The sequence below is a fragment of the Chelonoidis abingdonii genome, chromosome 26 (genome assembly GCF_003597395.2).
Source record: "Chelonoidis abingdonii isolate Lonesome George chromosome 26, CheloAbing_2.0, whole genome shotgun sequence".
Taxonomy (NCBI): Eukaryota; Metazoa; Chordata; order Testudines; family Testudinidae; genus Chelonoidis; species Chelonoidis abingdonii.
In genome coordinates, this window is record NC_133794.1 from 11,045,367 (window position 1) to 11,062,017 (window position 16,651).

A 16,651-nucleotide genomic window follows, 5' to 3' on the forward strand; every position below is an offset into this window, starting at 1 on the left:
GCGCCGGGAGCACCGGCACTCTGATCCCCTCAGAAATGGGGAGCCGCATCGGACCCCAGAGATGCCAGGCAAGCACCGGCCCCTCCTGATCCCGGCGTGAACCAGCCCAACACCGCCCTCAAAGAAGGGATCAGCTCTGGTCCTCCGCCGCTGCCCCTATGTTCTGGCCTTGAGCGGTGTAGCTCGTCAGAACCCCCCAGCGTGTCCCAAGCTGTGACACCGGTAGCACGAGATTAGCACCCCTGAACCGCGTCCTCTGCTTCTCCTGGCATGGAGTATCGCTGGGTTCTGGGGCTAGTGAGGGTGGGCCTTGACCCCAGATAGCACTGAACACGTGGGGGCAGATTCGAGCTGGGGACGTAGACCACCCCCGGTCTGCGCCAGACAAATCAGGCCCCTCAGCACATCCTGAGTCCGGCCCCCCTCGGCCTTATCCGGGGAGATTTGCTGAGAGCCTGGGTGCCTCTGTCCTGACACAGTCATGGAATATCCTGCGTCTGTCCCAAGGGGGAACAGCATGAGCCCACCCCCAGACCTGGCCTGACCCACACACATAGGACACTCAGCCCCCTTTGGCTGTGTAGCCCCATGTCCTCCCACTGAGCTGGCCATAAAGGGGCCTTGTGCCGTGGTTCCATCTTTGGCGGCCCCCCCTCCGCAGTTATGCTATCTTCCCTCATGCAAGGTTGAGGCTGAGCCCCCCCACCCATATAATTCTCCTGGCAAGTCAATGATTCAATCCTGCGTCAGGCCGGATGACGACTGGTGCCCCTAAGGGAAAGCCCCTTGCTCCATTCCTTGCCCCCGTGCCAGCTAGTCTCATTCATGTTTACATCCCAGCCCATGATGTGGCTGACCCACGCTGCCTCACAGCCCAGAGCCCTGGAATGCCCCGCAGCAGCTCGCTGTCTCCGACGCGCAGCCCTGCCAGCCCAGCTGACTTTCCCTTCCTTTGCCCTTCGGGCCATGGCACACCCCCAGAGAACAGTACGGCTCGTTGCTGGGCTGCTGGCGTGCGTAGGCTGTCCCCATCCCCCAAGATCCCCAGAAATGCAGAGCGCCACTCGCGTGACTCATCTGGCTCCAGCCCCAGGCTGGGGTGAAGCATAAGCAGATGCACTGCGGTGCGGGAAGATGGAGCTCCCGCAGTGCACTTCTGGGGGCAGTGAGATATTAAGGGGCCGATCCAAAAACACAGCATCTTGCTTCTGCTTTCCCCCGAGGAAGGAGGGTCCTAATTGCACCTTTCACCGCCCCCACTCTTGGGGCTCTATCCCCTGCTCTGGGCAAGAGTCACTACCTCCCCATCAACCCTGAGGTGAGGGGATTTGCCATTAGCCACAAGCCCCCCATCTGGCTGTGGCCTCCTACTTAGGAGGCGGCAGCGGGGCTCCCCACGTCCGCCACCTTGGCGAGGGACAGAATGGGCCCTCCGAGCCCCGGCGAGCAAGTCAAAGGTTGCTCCGCTGCAGCTGTGCCCTGCAGTCTGCTGCAGCCTGGCTGGGAGAGCCCAAGCCAACGGGACGAGGGATGGGGAGAAGAGGGAGGGATGGAGTGAGAGTACGCGGGAGGATGGAGGAGGGAGGAAGGGAAGCCAGGCTCCTCCCAGTGGCAGCTCAGTACCCTGCCCAGCCCTGTTATTCGCGCTGAGGTGCAGCGGCAGAATTGGCATTCCCGCCTGCTTGGCCCAATTCCCAGCGCACTGCCCCCCCGCCAGTCATAGCGTACATCTCGGGCAGACGGGCGCCCGTGCCCGCACACGGCAGGCAGCCATGAAAGGGGGGCACGCAGCAGGGTGCTCCCAACACTTGTTCCGCAAATCCTCGCAAGTGCAGCTGCTGTGAACCGGGGCCAGATCGTGTGACTCCCTCCCCACCACCCGCTCCCCCTTCACTGGGCGCTGCCGCACTGCGGGACTCTCTGGGTAGGAAGCGGCAGCAGCTGCCCAGTGACGCCACTCACCAGTAATGCGCGATGGCCTGCCCGTTCGCGGGCAGCTGCGCCAACAGGCGCATAGGGCGGAGCGAAGGTTTGACAAGAGAGCAGATTTAGAGCGCGGGGGGTGCTGAGGGGAGAGTTGCGGATGTGGTAAGCTTAGGTTAAGCTGGTCCTGGGGGGTGGTGTCTTATGGTGGAGTTTGGCGCCCAGGTGTCGGGAGGAACCCACAGTCAGGGAGAGGGGCGTGCTCTGCCGACTCAACATCTGCCCGACATTCAATCTGCCTGTGGCGCGAGGCGGAGTGTGGCTCACCGCAGCTCCACGCTTGCACATGCGCCTACCTGTCCACCACTGAGGTCTTGCTACTGTTGGGTAATAAACCCCCCACTCTGCGGCCGGTGGCCGATTGTTCTATTTCCACTGTCTCACTGGCAGCTTGGGCGGCTTTATGTCCCTCCAGTGGCAAGAAAATGGACCCTCAGTCTGTCTGTGCACCCCAGCTCTTACTCCTTGCTCCCGTGCCCACGCCCCCCCCTGCTCCACACAGCAGGAATTTGCTCCTGCACCCGACGGATCTGCCAGGCTCAAGATGGCCCGCGTCCCCATGATCCCCACCTCGACCGAGCCAGACTGCACGGCTATTCCAAGAAGCGTAGGAGCCCTCTCAGACCGCTCAGTTCCACTGCTCTTACCCATGCTGGTGAGGCTTCTGCAGATGGCTCCCGCATCCCCCCCTTCTCTGGGTGTCTCTTGTACTCAGGCAGTCTCCTCTTCCCTGGGTAAGGGCATCAACAGAGCTGGAGCCAAGTCCTGGTCAACTGTGCTCGTCACATAGTACTGCAGAACTGATCGTCGGGAGTTCCTTGGCTGAGCCAGACCTGGTGTCTAGCCCCAGCTCTTGTGGAGGATGGCTAGTGGTTAGAGCCAGGTGCTTGCTGGTAGTTCCAGGATCTGTTCTATCCCCAGCTCTGTATGGACAGGGGCGAGCGGTTGAGCAGTGGGGCTGCAGCCATGTTCCTGTCTTACCCCACCTGTGTGGAGAGCTAGGGTAATGTATGGGCTGCGAGTCCAGTCTCTGGGTTCTATTCCCAGCTCTGGAGCAGGGGGGTAGTGGGAGAGAAATGGGGCGGGAGCCCGATCCTGGCCTATCCCCAGCTCTAGAGTGAGCTAGTGATAGAGCAGTGGGCTGAACCAGACTCCGGGTTCTATTCCCACCTTGGAATGAGCTGTAGAGAGCAGTGGGCTTGAGGCCCTAGACTCCCTCTATCCCAGCTCTGGAGGGGGGAGTGCGGCTAGATGTTTAGAGCAAGTGGGGCTGCGATCAGGACTCCTGGTTCTATCCCCACCTCTGTTGTGGGAGTATGTGGTATGAAGCTGGCATGGCGATGCCCAGACTCCGGTTCTACCCCAGGTTGTGGTGGGATATGACCCACTCCCTGGAGCACAGTTGCCTAACTCTTGTCATGGCCCGAGCCCAGGGATCTCTCTGGAGCTGCAGCCGCATTGCTTCTCTCTCGAGAGTGCCCCCAAGGCATGCCAGCCTAGGGCAACGGCTATAGGTGCGGTGCAGACCAGCTGCCCCTAGTGCCCAGAGACCTCTGCCCCGTCTCGCCAGGCCTGTCACTGGTGTGTAGGACTGTCCCATGCCAGAGACATGGGAGGTCTCGTGCAAGGTCTGGGTTGTTGGCTTGGAACAGCTGTGAGGCTGGACCCAGGTGGGGAGGCACCGCCAACTGCCAGAGCAGCGCTCTCCGTCACGGCCTGCACACTCTCACATCCACGTCCCCTGCCCCCAATACCCACCGACCCTCAACCCCCCCTGGTGCTCAACTGCTCCCCAACGGGCTTCACCTGCATAATGATAGAGAATTAGCATGAGACAGAGAGGGCCCTCTTCACCCAGGCTCCTGGTTCTGATCCCCAGCTCCGGAGAGGTGGCTCTGCGCGGTTAGTGGATCCATACTTGCTGGGGTTCACATTTGCTTCTGTTCCCACCCCCAGATCACCAGCCAGTCAGACCCCTCCCCCTTCAGGCTTCAGGTCCCTCAGAATTGCTGGTTATTTAGGGTCTTTCTGGGTTATTGTCTTACTCCAGACTGGTTATTTGTAGTTCTCTGGTACGTGGTGTACCGATGGTGTATTAGTCTTTTGCGTCGTTGTGGTTCCCAGACTGGTGTTTATTTTAGGGTCTTTTATCTATGTGCTGTTCCAAGACTGTGTGGTACTGTAGGTTCTTTGTGAGTTATGGCTTATTCTAGACTGTGTTTATTGTAGTCTTTGTGGAGTGGCATGGAACTGGTTTTTTACCAGGACGATGTTGCTGTGTGTCTTTTGGTTTATGTGATTACCAGACCTGGTAGTTATGTAGGGTCTTTGTGGTACGTGACTTACCGACTGGTGATTGTAGTCTTGTGGAGTGCTGCTGTACCCGACTGTTGTTTGTAGGTCTTTCTGGTTGTAATGTGACTTACCCAGACTGTGTGTATATGTAGGTCTTCTGAGTTGTTGCTTACCCAGACTGGTTGTATGTGTTATCTCTTGGTTAACGTGGTGCGTTGAAACCCAGACGGTGTTTATTGTAGTCTTTCTGGGTATGTGGCTGTACCCAGACTGGTTTTGTAGGGTCTTCTGGGTACTGGCGTACCCGACTGTTGGGGTGAGCGGGTAGTTTTCTAATTTGGTGTACTTTTGATTGATCATCTTCTGTCAATCAGACTTAGCTCTGTTTACTGAAGTCTTTGGAGTGCGTGACGACCCCAGATTGCTTGTTATTGTAGGTCTTCGGGTTACTGCGTCTACCCAGACTGTGTTATTTAGGTCTTTGTCGTACGTGGCGTACCCAACCGTTTGTTACGTAGGTCTCCCAGAGCTTGGACGGCAACTTGGATCTCCTTTGTGGCAGCTCGGATGCACAGATTCCGCGGCTGATAGATCTCTCCGCCAGGACTGGGTTTCTATTGGGGGTTGCTCCTGCTGGCAATCGTTTGCAGGAGTCCAGCCCTCGTTGATGGTCGTGGTCGACCAAGCAAGCTGGGGAGCGTAGGTTATGCCGATGGGGGCAGCCTGGGCAGGACCTAGTGTGAGCCAGCCAGCCGCAGCCAAGGCGACATCAGGCTTCTCCCCCTCCCATCTGCCCTCCTTGGCCTGAATCTGGCGGACCCCCCCCGTGGTCCAAATCTCTCATGGCTTCCCCTGAGCCACCAGAGGGCGTCGCCCCGCCCTTCCTATCAGGTCGCCAGCAAGACATGGTCCACCTCGGGTAACTTACCCCACCCACGACCCCACCTTTGTCCCCCAGGTCTTCGCCCGTGTGCGGAACCCCCCACTCCGAAATGAGCGTTGGACCACGACATTTTAGCCTGCCATGACACCCTCCACCCCTCCGCCTGCTGGACAACTACGCCTTCACACACACACACATAGTCCCGCCCCCCCCCGCACAGGTTCTGCTCCCAATGCCGGGAGGCCTGTGTGGAGTGGATTAGTTGTAGAGGAGGGCGCAGCACAGACAACTCCCCCTTCCCCCGCCTAGCAAGCCCGCTGAGTCACAGTAGTGTCACCTTGTCTCCAGGCTCTTGGCTGCCCGTGCATCGGCCTTGGAGCCAATGGGGTGGGGAAGGGGACTGGGCTGCCCCAGTGCAGTCTGGTCTCCCCAGCTATCTCCCTTGCCCTCCGAGCTGACACCCCAGGGCTCTCCCCCCGCAGCTCCTAGCTGATCCTCTCCTCCTCAGACTCACCTTCCCTCGACTCCGTCCTACCAGCTACCCCCAGCATCCTTGGCTCCTCCCCCAGCTAACTCCCCAGGGTCCCCCCCCGCTGGCTCCCTAACCCCAGTTCTCTTGTTCTCTGCCCCCCACGCCAGATTCCTTCCTCCGAGCTGATTCGTACTGCCCTCCTCCGAGCCCCCCACCCCCCCCAGCCCGGCCTGCCCCCCCAGCCCAGCCTTTTATACAATAATGAACAACATTTTGTGTCAGCCTCATAAATAACAAACGAATGAATGGGAGGATCAAATGTGCGCAGAGTGGCCCGGCATTTTGCGAGTGAAAACCCTATAACCCTGCCGCCTGGAGCCCCTCCCCCAGAACCAGCCCCACTGTGGGCAGTCTTAGCGCCCCTCCCCACGCTGCCTCGCCCGAGTCCCCTAGTTCACTGCAGCAGCTCCTCCGCCCCAGAAAGGCGGCAGGAACCTATCCCCCTCCAGTTATTTTGTGTGGGGGTGTCTTGCCAGATTGCCCCCAAAAGTCCCACATGGTCCCCTCACCATCCAGGGTGCTGCAAGATGTGCTCCTCAGCGACCCTCGTCTGATCATCTGTTGTGCCTCTCATCTCCCTTTGTTGTGGTGGGTGAGAGCAGGACTCCTGGGTTTCCTCCCTGGCTCGGGATTAAGTGAGCCCCAGCACGGGAAGGGCTGGGACGCCAGGACTCCTGCGTTTCCTCCCTGGCTTTGGAGAGATGGGTCTAGGAGTAGAGCAGGTGGGGGCTGGAGCCAGACTACTGGTTTCATCCCGGCTCTGGAGGAGGATGGTCTAGTTAGAGAGAGGTTGAGGAGCGGAGCCAGACTCCGGTTCTCCTATCTCACTGAAGAGGAATTGACCAGCCCATAGCGTGTCCCCGGGCTCAGTAAAATCCAGCCACGCTGAGCGCTGCCCACCTGGTGAGCTGTGGCTGCCTGGCGCCAGGCCTACTCATGTTGACCCGTGCCAGTCAGCCTGCGCGGGAGTGTGGAGAACAGCGAACACAGCGTCCTTTGGCTCGCTCAGCACCCTGCCCGCTCGCCACCACGCTCCACACCAGCCTCAGCCCAGCGACTCAGCTGTCTTCCCCCACGGCCAACCCATGCGCCCTCACCTCAGCCCTGGCAATCCAGCCAGCCTCCTGGGGGCTTCCATGGGCATGACAGTGCAGGATCCCCCACTTAACTGTGAGCATCACGTCGTCTGATCCGGGCACACTGGCTGGCACGATATGGGCATGGGCCCTTTCGCCTCTAGGCGCTGGCTTCGGATCTGCCCCTGGCATAAGCAGCTCCGCTCAAGGGAAGGGAGAGCGAACGGGGCTTTCCCCACTGGGGGCACCTGTTTGCAGCAGGCTCCTAACCCACTCTGCCGCTGCCCCCCCACTCTGATCGCCAGCCCCTGGGTCATTAGGAGCCTTTAAAAGAAAACTAAATGATAAAGAACCAAACCTTCAAGTCACACCGATGCCCCTGCCCCCCCCGCCCTGCCCTGGAACAAGAGAGATTGGAACGGCTGCTACTTGCCAATAACTCTCCATGCACGTTCCCCCCCGCGGGTGTGCCCTCTCCTGCGCGCATGATGGGGCGGGTTCCCGGGACTTGCAGGGGCAGGATGCTGGTGCCCAGAGGTTCTGAGTGGGCACCTGCCTTATCCCCTAGGCAGAGAGGGGCTGGAGGCATCGGAGCCGCCCCCCGGTGAGATTGTGGTGCGCTTCACGGAGCCCTCCCCAGTTGTATGTGTTCATCTCATTGGGCAGAGTTGCCGGGGCGAGTGTCCTGATAGGCTCTCGAGGTTCACAAGCCCTGCAAGCAGTGCCTGTGGATCTGCTTCTAGTGTCAGCTGCAGGGCGGAGCCTGATACCAAAGAGACCCGTTTTGCATTTTAAACCAAAAAGTTCTGTCTGTGCTGCACTGGTTGCGCGAGTGACGGCTGAGGAAGCCCAGTGTTTTTAAGCCAGGCCCTGTCTGTTTGCATCGCCGACAGGGCTGCTCGATGTTATTCTCACCCTTACGTCGTTCCCACCCGATCGTTTCTTGCTGAGCCTATCTTCCCCTCCCAAGCTAGCACCGACACGACCACCCGCGAAGCCTTATACGCTGGGGATAATGGCCCTCGCGAATTCTCTCTCGAAGTCTCCCCTCCTCTCTCCGATTTAGCATCGAAGAGGACCCACTAGTGGTTCTTCATCACCCTGTGCTGAGCTTGAGCTGGGGGGCAAGCGACCGTCCCTGAACGTTAGTGAAACAGAGGCCCAGAAATGTGTGCACAGGGAGCATCCCATGCCAGCCTGGCACAAGCACAGGCACGTATGGCCATCCAAGCCCCGAGCGCTCACCAATGCCCCCCACAGCCCCTACTCTCTCCTATGTCGGATAAACTTTTGAGGTGCCCCCCCGAACCCTCTGCACCAGCATCCTGCACCCACGTCCCAGCTCCGAACGCCCCCCCATCATGCCCAGGAGGGCCACACACCTGGGGCGTGCATTGGAAGTTCCCTGCGCAATATCCAGCCTGTTCCACCCCCTTCTCCAGGCCGGGCCGAGGGGCAGGGATTGACTTGGTTTGCGTCTTTATCATTTAGTTATTCTTAATAAGAACTCCTAATACCCAGGGGCGAGTGCAGAGGGGGCATAGCCCAAGATGGTTAAGCTGCAGCAAAACAGGCTCTCTGAAAATCCCGTTACCCCCTCCCTTCCCCCTTGACCATCCGCAGCCCTGCCCCAGCAAGTCAGACCACGCCCTAGAGCAAAGGCCCCATCCCCATTCCTTGCAACCTATTGCCTTCCCCATCAAACCATTGATGCTCACAGTAACGTGGGGATCCCTGCACTGTCAGTTCGCCCTAGTAAGCCCCCAGCGCTGCTGTGCAGCTTAGTGGGGGAGTGGTTGGCCTGTGGGAGACAGCTGCCAGTGCTGGGCTAGCTGTGGCAGCGTGGCGGACCGGCCAGGTGCCTGATCGAGCAAAGCAGCTGAGTTCGCTGTCTCTCAACCCTCCCTCGCCCAGGCTCACTGCACCGCTCAACATGCAGAGGCCTGCGCCAGCGCCACCACGACCCCCAGTGGCAGCGCTCAGCGTGGTCACTACTGTAGCGTGGCGACCTGCGTGCTAGTGGACAACTGAGCTACCACGCCATGCCATGGAGATAGGAGGGCATCCCAGTGATTCCTAGGCTCCAGCCCTCCCCCCTCTCTTAACCACTAGACCCCATCTCTCTCTTGCCAAGCTCAGGGATGAAACCCAGGATTCCTTTTTTCTCCCAGCCCCTCACCCTGCCTCTAACCTCTAGACCCACTCTCCTCCAAAGCCAGGAAGAACCCAGAGTCTGGCCTCCCAAGCCTTTCCCTCTGTGCTCAACCCTCTACCCCACCTTCCTCCAAGAGCCAGGGAGGAAACCCTCTCACCCCCACCCCAACCAAAGGGGAGTATGAGCAGGCAACACAGATGACTCAGAACAAGAGGTGCGAGCGAGCCCTCTCGCACACCCTGGATTGAGGGGCCATTGACCTTTGGCGCAAATCTGGAAGACACCCCAACAAAAAATTACTGGAGGGGATCAGTCCCTGCTGCCCTTTCTGGCGAGAGCCGGCAGTGAAGTGGGGACTCCAGGCAGAGCGCTTGGGAGGCGTCGCTAAACCTGCCCCACATGGGCTGGTCTCTTGGGGAGGCTCCCAGCGGCACCAGGTAATGCAGGCACTCCGCCCATCCCGGGATCCGCCAACATTTCCCATACGTTCTGTTTATTTTAATGAGCTGACAAAAAAATGTTATTCATTATTGTATAAACAGGCTGGGGCTGGGCAGGCCCCGGTGCGGTGTTGGGGCTGGAGGAGGCATACGATCAGCCTCGGTGAGAAATTGGCTGGGGGGCAAGGACAGAGAACTCCGGATTGGGAAGCCAGTCTGGGGGGACCTGAATCAGCTGGGAGAGCCAAGGACTGGGTTCACTGAGAGGCTGGGGTTGATGGAGGTCAGCTGAGAGGAGCAGTGAGCTGGGGGAGCTGGGTTTTCAGCTCGGGACACAGGGAATCAGCTGGTTAGGACCCCCAGACTCACTGGCAGCCACTCCCCCTCTCCCCACCCACCCATGGTCCAGGCCCCGCTGCACGGAGGCTAGCCACAACCTGGCAGCAACAGGACACTACTGCTATCACTGGCTGCTAGGCCGGGAAGGGGAGCTGTCTGTGCTGCGCCCCCTCCCTCCATAACTAATCCCTCCCACACAGAGCCCTCCCCGGCTGGTAGCCGAAACCCTGTGCGGGGGCGGACCTGGACGGGGGCACTAGCGTCCGCAGCGAGGGGTGGCGAGGGTTCTGCCAGGCTCAAATGTCCTGGTCACAACGCTCCATTTCGGATGTTCGCACCGGAGACCGGTGCGTGCGATCAGGTGGGCCCTTGGTCTGGTTCCGCAGGCCGACCTTCTCTGGACCCCCTTGAGGAAGCGTGCACCGGCCCTCTGTGGCTCAGGAGCCAGCTTTACAACGGGGGGGCCCCAGTCCTTCCAAAGGGGCAGTAGGCAGGGGAAGCTTGTGTCGCCTGCTGCGGCTGCTGGCTCCACACTTAGTCCGCCCCAGCTGCCCCCCTCGCCGGCATCAACCACGCCCCCCATGTGCTTGGCTGGACAAGACCCCATCACCCCACAATCGTGACTCCGCCAAAACGATTGCCACAGGAGCAAACCCACAATAAGAACCCTCTGCGAAGACTCTATGCAGCCCCGAATCGTGCCTCCAGCAACTGCAACAAATGGATCCCAGTTGCCCGGCAAGCTCCTGGGAACCCTACAGTAACACACCGCTGGGTACAGCCACGTAACCCCACAAAGACCCTACATAACCACACCATCTGAGGTACAGCCAGTAACCCAGAAAAGACCCTACAATACACACGTCTGGTACAGTCACGCAACTCCACAAAAGACCTTACATAACCAGCAGTCTGATATAGTCCATATAACCCACCAAGACCCTACAATAACACACCATTCTTTGTACCGTCCACGTAAACCCTCAGAGAAAGACCCTACAAAACACACCAGTCGGTACAGCCACATAACCCCAGAAACCGTACAATAACACCACCGTCTGGTTACAGCAGTAACTCCCAGAAAGACCCTACAAACACACCAGGTCTGGGTACAGCCAACACAAACTCCGAAAGGACCCTATCAAACACACCAGCTGGTACAAGTCACACACTCCAAAAAACCTACAATAAACACACCAGCTGGTACAGTCACGCAACTCCACAAAGACCCTACAATAACACACCAGTCTGGGTACAGTCAACGTAACCCCACAAAGACCCTACAATAACATACCATCTTACAACCACATACCCCAGAAGACCCTTACAACAACACATCAGCTGTACAGTCATGCAACTTCCCAAAACCCACAATCACACCGTCTGATACATCACATAACTCCACAAAACCCACGTAACACTCCATCTGGATGACGATCACGAACTCCCCCCAGACTGGTGTGTTATTGTAGGGTCTTTCTGGGGTTACGTGGCTGTACCCAGACTGGTGTGTTATTGTAGGGTCTTTGTGGAGTTATATGACTATATCCAGACTGCTGTGTTACTGTAAGGTCTTTGTGGAGTTGCGTGACTGTACCCAGACTGCTGTGTTATTGTAGGGTCTTTCTGGGGTTACGTGGCTGTACCCAGACTGGTGTGTTATTGTAGGGTCTTTGTGGGGTTACGTGGCTGTACCCAGACCGGTTTGTTACTGTAGGGTCTCCCAGGAGCTCTGGACTGGGCAGACTGGGATCCTTTGTTGGCAGCTTGCTGGAGGGCACAGATTTCCGGGCTGCATAGAGTCTCTCGCCAGACTGGGTTCTTATTGGTGGGTTGCTCCTGCTGGCATCGTTTGGCAGGAGTCCAACGCCTCTGTGGGGTGATGGGGTCTTGGTCAGCCAAGCAGCCTGGGGGGACGTGGTTGATGGCCAGGGAGGGGGGCAGCCCTGGGGCAGGACCTAGTGTGGAGCCAGCCAGCCGCAGCCAGAGGCGACACAGCTTCCCCCCTGCCCATCTGCCCCCTTTGGCCTGGAATCTGGGGACCCCCCCCCCCGTTGGTCCAAAGCTCCTGGCTCCCCTGAGCACCAGAGGGGCCGGTCGCACCCGCCCTTCCCTCAGGGGGTCCCAGCAGGACAGGTCCGAGCCCTGGGGAACACCCCAGACCACAGGGACCCCACCTGATCGCCCCCCAGGTCTCTCCGGTGCGAACCCCCCACTCCGAAATGGAGCCGTTGTGACCACGGACAATTTGAGCCCTGGCCAGACACCCCTCCACCCCTCCGCCTTGCTGGACAGCCCTCAGCTGCCCCCCCAGCTCCAGGTCCCGCCCCCCCCCCGCACAGGGTTCGGCTCCCAATGCCCGGGGAGGGCTCTGTGTGGGAGGGATTAGTTTATGGAGGGAGGGGGCGCAGCACAGACAGCTCCCCCCCTTCCCCGCCTAGCAAGCCCGCTGAGTCAGCAGTAGTGTCCTGTTGCTCCCAGGCTCTGTGGCTGCCCCGTGCAGCGGGGCCTGGAGCCATGGGGTGGGGTGGGGAGAGGGGGACTGGCTGCCCAGTGAGTCTGGGGTCCTCCCCCAGCTGATCTCCCTGTGTCCCCCCGCAGCTGACACCCCCAGGCTCCTCCCCCAGCTCACTGGCTCCTCCCTCAGCTGACCTCCACTCAACCCCCAGCTCCTTCCTCAGCTGACACCCCCCCAGCTCCTTGGCTCCTCCCCCAGCTGATCTCCCCAGGTCCCCCCCCAGCTGGCTTCCCCAACCCCGAGTTCTCTGGTCTCTTGCCCCCCCCAGCCAATTCTCTTCCACCGAGGCTGATCGTACTGCCCTCCTCCGAGCCCCCCACCCCCCCCAGCCCCGGGCCTGCCCCCCCCAGCCCAGCCTGTTTATACAATAATGAAATCAACATTTTTTTGTCAGCCTCATTAAAATAAACAGAACGTAATGGGAAAAATGTTGGCAGGATCCCGGGATGGGCGGAGTGCCCTGCACTTAACCCCCTGGCTGCCGCCTGGGAGCCCCTCCCCCAGAGACCAGCCCCACTGTGGGGCAGGTCTTAGCGCCACCCCTCCCCACGCTGCCTGCTGCCTGGAGTCCCCACTTCACTGCAGCAGCTCCTCCGCCCCCAGAAAGGGCAGCAGGGACCTGACTCCCCCTCCAGTATTTTTCTGTTGGAGGGTGTCTTCCCAGATTGCCCCCCAAAGGTCCCACATGGCCCCTCACCATCCAGGGGTGCTGCAGAGAGGTGCTCCTCAGCACCCTCTGTTCTGAGTCATCTGTGTGCCCTGCTCATCTCCCTTTGGTTGGGGTGGGGGGTGAGGAGGCAGGACTCCTGGGTTTCCTCCCTGGCTCTTGGAGGAGAGTGGGGTCTAAGGGTTAGAGCACGGGGAAGGGCTGGGAGCCAGGACTCCTGGGTTTCCTCCCTGGCTCTTGGAGGAGAGTGGGGTCTAGGAGTTAGAGCAGGGTGGGGGCTGGGAGCCAGGACTCCTGGGTTTCATCCCTGGCTCTGGAAGGAGAGTGGGGTCTAGTGGTTAGAGCAGGGGGGAGGGCTGGGAGCCAGGACTCCTGGGTTCTCCTATCTCCACTAGCAGGGGTTGCTCAGCCCACAGGCCTGTCCCCAGGGCTCAGTAAATCCAGCCACGCTGAGCGCTGCCCACCCTGGGGCGTGGCTGGCGCTGGCCGCCAGGCCTCTGCATGTTGAGCCCGGTGCCCAGTGCCAGCCTGGGCGCGGGAGGGTTGGAGAGACAGCGAACACAGCTGCCTTTGCTCGGCTCAGGCACCTGGCCGCCGTCCCAGCCACGCTCCACACCAGCCTCAGCCCCAGCACTGCAGCTGTCCTCTCCCCCACGGCCAACCAGCTCCCCCACCTCAGCCCTGGCACCAGCAGCGCCCTGGGGGGCTTCCTAGGGCGAACTGGACAGTGCAGGGATCCCCCACGTTACTGTGAGCATCACGTGGCTCTGATCCGGGGCAAGGCACTGGCTGGCACAGGGAATGGGGCATGGGGCCTTTCGCCTCTAGGGGGCGCTGGCTCTGATCTGGCCCCTGGGGCTAGGGCACTGCCTGGCTCAAGGGGGAAGGGAGTGGGGTACGGGGCTTTTCCCCACTGGGGGGCACCTGTTTGCTGCAGGCTCCTAAACCCCATCTCTGGGGCCCTGCCCCCCACTCTGCCACCCGCCCCTGGGTCATTAGGAGCCTTTAAAAGAAAACTAAATGATAAAGAACCAAACTCAAGTCACACAATCCCCTGCCCCCCCGCCCTGCCCTGGGAACAGGGGGTGGAACAGGCTGGCTACTTGCCAAGAACCTCTCCATGCACGTCCCCCCCGCGGGTGTGTGGCCCCTCCCTGGCGCATGATGGGGGGGCGGGTCCCGGGAGCTGGGCCGTGGGGGCAGGATGCTGGTGCCAGAGGGTTCGGGGGGGCACCTCCTGATCCCTAGGGAGAGAGTAGGGGCTGCTGGAGGGGCATCCGGGAGCAGCCCCCGCGGGGCCTGGGAGCCAATAACCGTGCCCTGTTGCTTGTGCCAGGCTGGCCCATGGGATGCTCCCCTGCTGCCCACCCACATTTCCTGGGCCTCTGTCCCCATGCCAGGGCCGCTCCCCAGCTCAAGGGGGGAAGATGCTGGCTTGAGCAGATGTCCAAGGGAGCCCCTCTCCTAGGGGAGGTGGCATGATACCCTTCCAATGTGCTCAGGCCTCTCTACTTCGCTCCTGCTGGCGAGGCCACGTGGGTGGGACGAGGTGCCCGTGCCGGCGGCTTGACACGTCCCGGGCTCCTGACGCAGGCAAGGTTATTTCGAGAGCAGGTGCAGTTTCGCTGCATGGGATTATCACCTCCCGCCAGGCGCTGGCCCAGCCCACGCCGCCCCCCACCCCTTGCTGGGCCCTGCCGGGAGGGCCTTCCCTCCCCCTGTCCTGCCTGCTACAGGCTTTGCTGCTGACTGATAGCTGTGCTGAGAGCAGGCAGCATCAGGGTCAGTGCCCTGGGCACCTGGCTGGGGTGGCAGGGGAAGGGTCTCCCTCAGGGAGGGGATGGGGGGGTCCAGCGTGAGGGAACATTTCTTGCTTTTCGAATGCATGTCCCAGTTTCCCCAAAGCAGACGGCAGGGGGCGCTCCTGGGAACCCAGGACTCGGATTCTTGGGTTCTCTCCCCAGCTCTGTTGTTTTGGGGAGGCGCCTCCCTTGCCGTCCCTCCCAGGAGATGGGGCTGGGATAAGGCTCCCCAGCTGGGTAAAGTATGAGTTCAAAATGGGCTGGAGGCAAGGGGGAGGAGATACGGGACAGGGGGTTGTTTCCGGTGGGGGGAGGAATCACAGCTGGAGCTGGGATCTTTGATGCAATCCTGCATATGGACAAAGTCCTGTTTCCCCCGAGGCAGCAGGAATCAAACAGCGTGACTCTGGTGCCTTGTTCCCATCCTAACTCCCTTCCCGGCCCGTGCTGTGCCCAAAGCTCTCTCACTCTCTAGGCTGCTCTCAGGGCCTTGTTCCTGTGCTTTTTCTGCTGCTTCTCTTCAGGTAGCCGCAGCTTCATCCAAATGATCCCCAGCCCGCTGGGTTTGCATTCAGGCCCCCCTTGGAGGCCCCTCATCCCCATAGCTCGAATTCCTGACTGGCTGGTGCTTTGGGTGGTGGCTCTTGTGGTTTTGCCTCTCTTGTGCCATAAAGGAGCTTAATTGCTTCTCATGTTTATCTTGCATGCGCTCCCTGGACCCGATTATCCAAAGAGCTCACTCTCCTCCCCTTTAGGCCCCGATCCCTTGGGCCTGAAATGTCCATGGGCCCTGAGCACTGGGAGGTGAGCTCTTTGGAAGCCCTGGCTCCCCAGAAGCACTTGGGCTTGTGGGGAGGGCAGGGGGCTTTGCAGGGGGTCTGCAGGACAGAGAGGACAAGGCTGCAGCCAACGTGCCAGGGCCCTCCGGCGCCGGCTCCGTTCCACAGCTGGAATTGTTTGGAATAGAAGGGATTAGATTTCTGAGCCGGGTTAAGTCCCAGCAGCCCCCCACTGCCAGCGCTCCCCGCTGAGGGTTGGGGGCCTAGACACATAGGCCTCTGTGTCGCCCCACTGTGCTGCAAACCCAGGGGCTAATGGTGGCTCCAGCCAGGCTGCTCAGGGCCTGGGTCATCCCTTCCCAGGCATTTTACCCCAAGCTGCCGACCGGGCCCCGGAGAGACTTAGCTTCTCTCTGGGTCTGGGAAAAAGCTGCCAGCCCTGTCCACCCATAGCAGCCCCCCTCTATGCCCGCCTGGCACCCTCTCAAACCACCCAGGGCATGACCCCCCAAACGCTATCTCTGCTCTGTGTGTGTCCCTCCTCCCCCCCGGAGGATCACATGTGAGAGCCCCCAGCATGTCTCTGTGCCCTGTCCTCCATGCCCGCTCAGGGTGCCCCTTGGCTCTCCACACCCCCATGCCACACCCCATGGAGTGTCACAGAGTTTTGGGGTGGCAAGGCCCTGCACCCCTGGCTTTCTGCGATTCACCAGGACTCTCAGCCAGCCAGTAAAGCAGAAGGTTTATTAGATGACAGGAACACAGTCCAGGACAGGTCTTGCAGGTACAGACAACAGGATCCCCTCAGTCGGGTCCATCTTGGGGGGCCAGGGAGACCAGAGCCCTGTCTGGGCCCCCTTCATTTCCCCAGCCAGCTCCAAACTGAAAACTTTCCAGCCTCCCCGCACCCTATTTGTCTCTTTCTCTGGGCCAGGATGCACCTGTTCCCTTCGTTCTCCAACACCTGCCGTTGGCACCTTGCAGGGGAGGGGCCCAGGCCATCAGTTCCCAGAAGACAGGGTGTCGGCCATTCTCTGTGCAGACCCCATCACACTGGCCCCCTAGGGCTCTGCAACAATCACACCCCCCTAGACACTAGTGCATAGGGGAAACTGAGGCACCCACGCAGTATTCAGAGAAAACATTAAGAACATTCCCACTTTGTCACGGAGTATCCCCCCA

General features: G+C 60.2%; 2 protein-coding genes across 3 annotated transcripts in view; one reads left to right on the forward strand and one right to left on the reverse strand.

Moving 5' to 3' along the window:
• Positions 1 to 16,651, reverse strand: part of DCTN2 (dynactin subunit 2) — a 350,710-nt gene that overhangs the window by 122,255 nt on the left and 211,804 nt on the right. The window lies entirely within an intron of this gene.
• The window catches only part of ARHGEF25 (Rho guanine nucleotide exchange factor 25), a 49,114-nt gene that overhangs the window by 21,129 nt on the left and 11,334 nt on the right, over positions 1 to 16,651 (forward strand). The gene's annotated exons all lie outside the window — the stretch shown is intronic.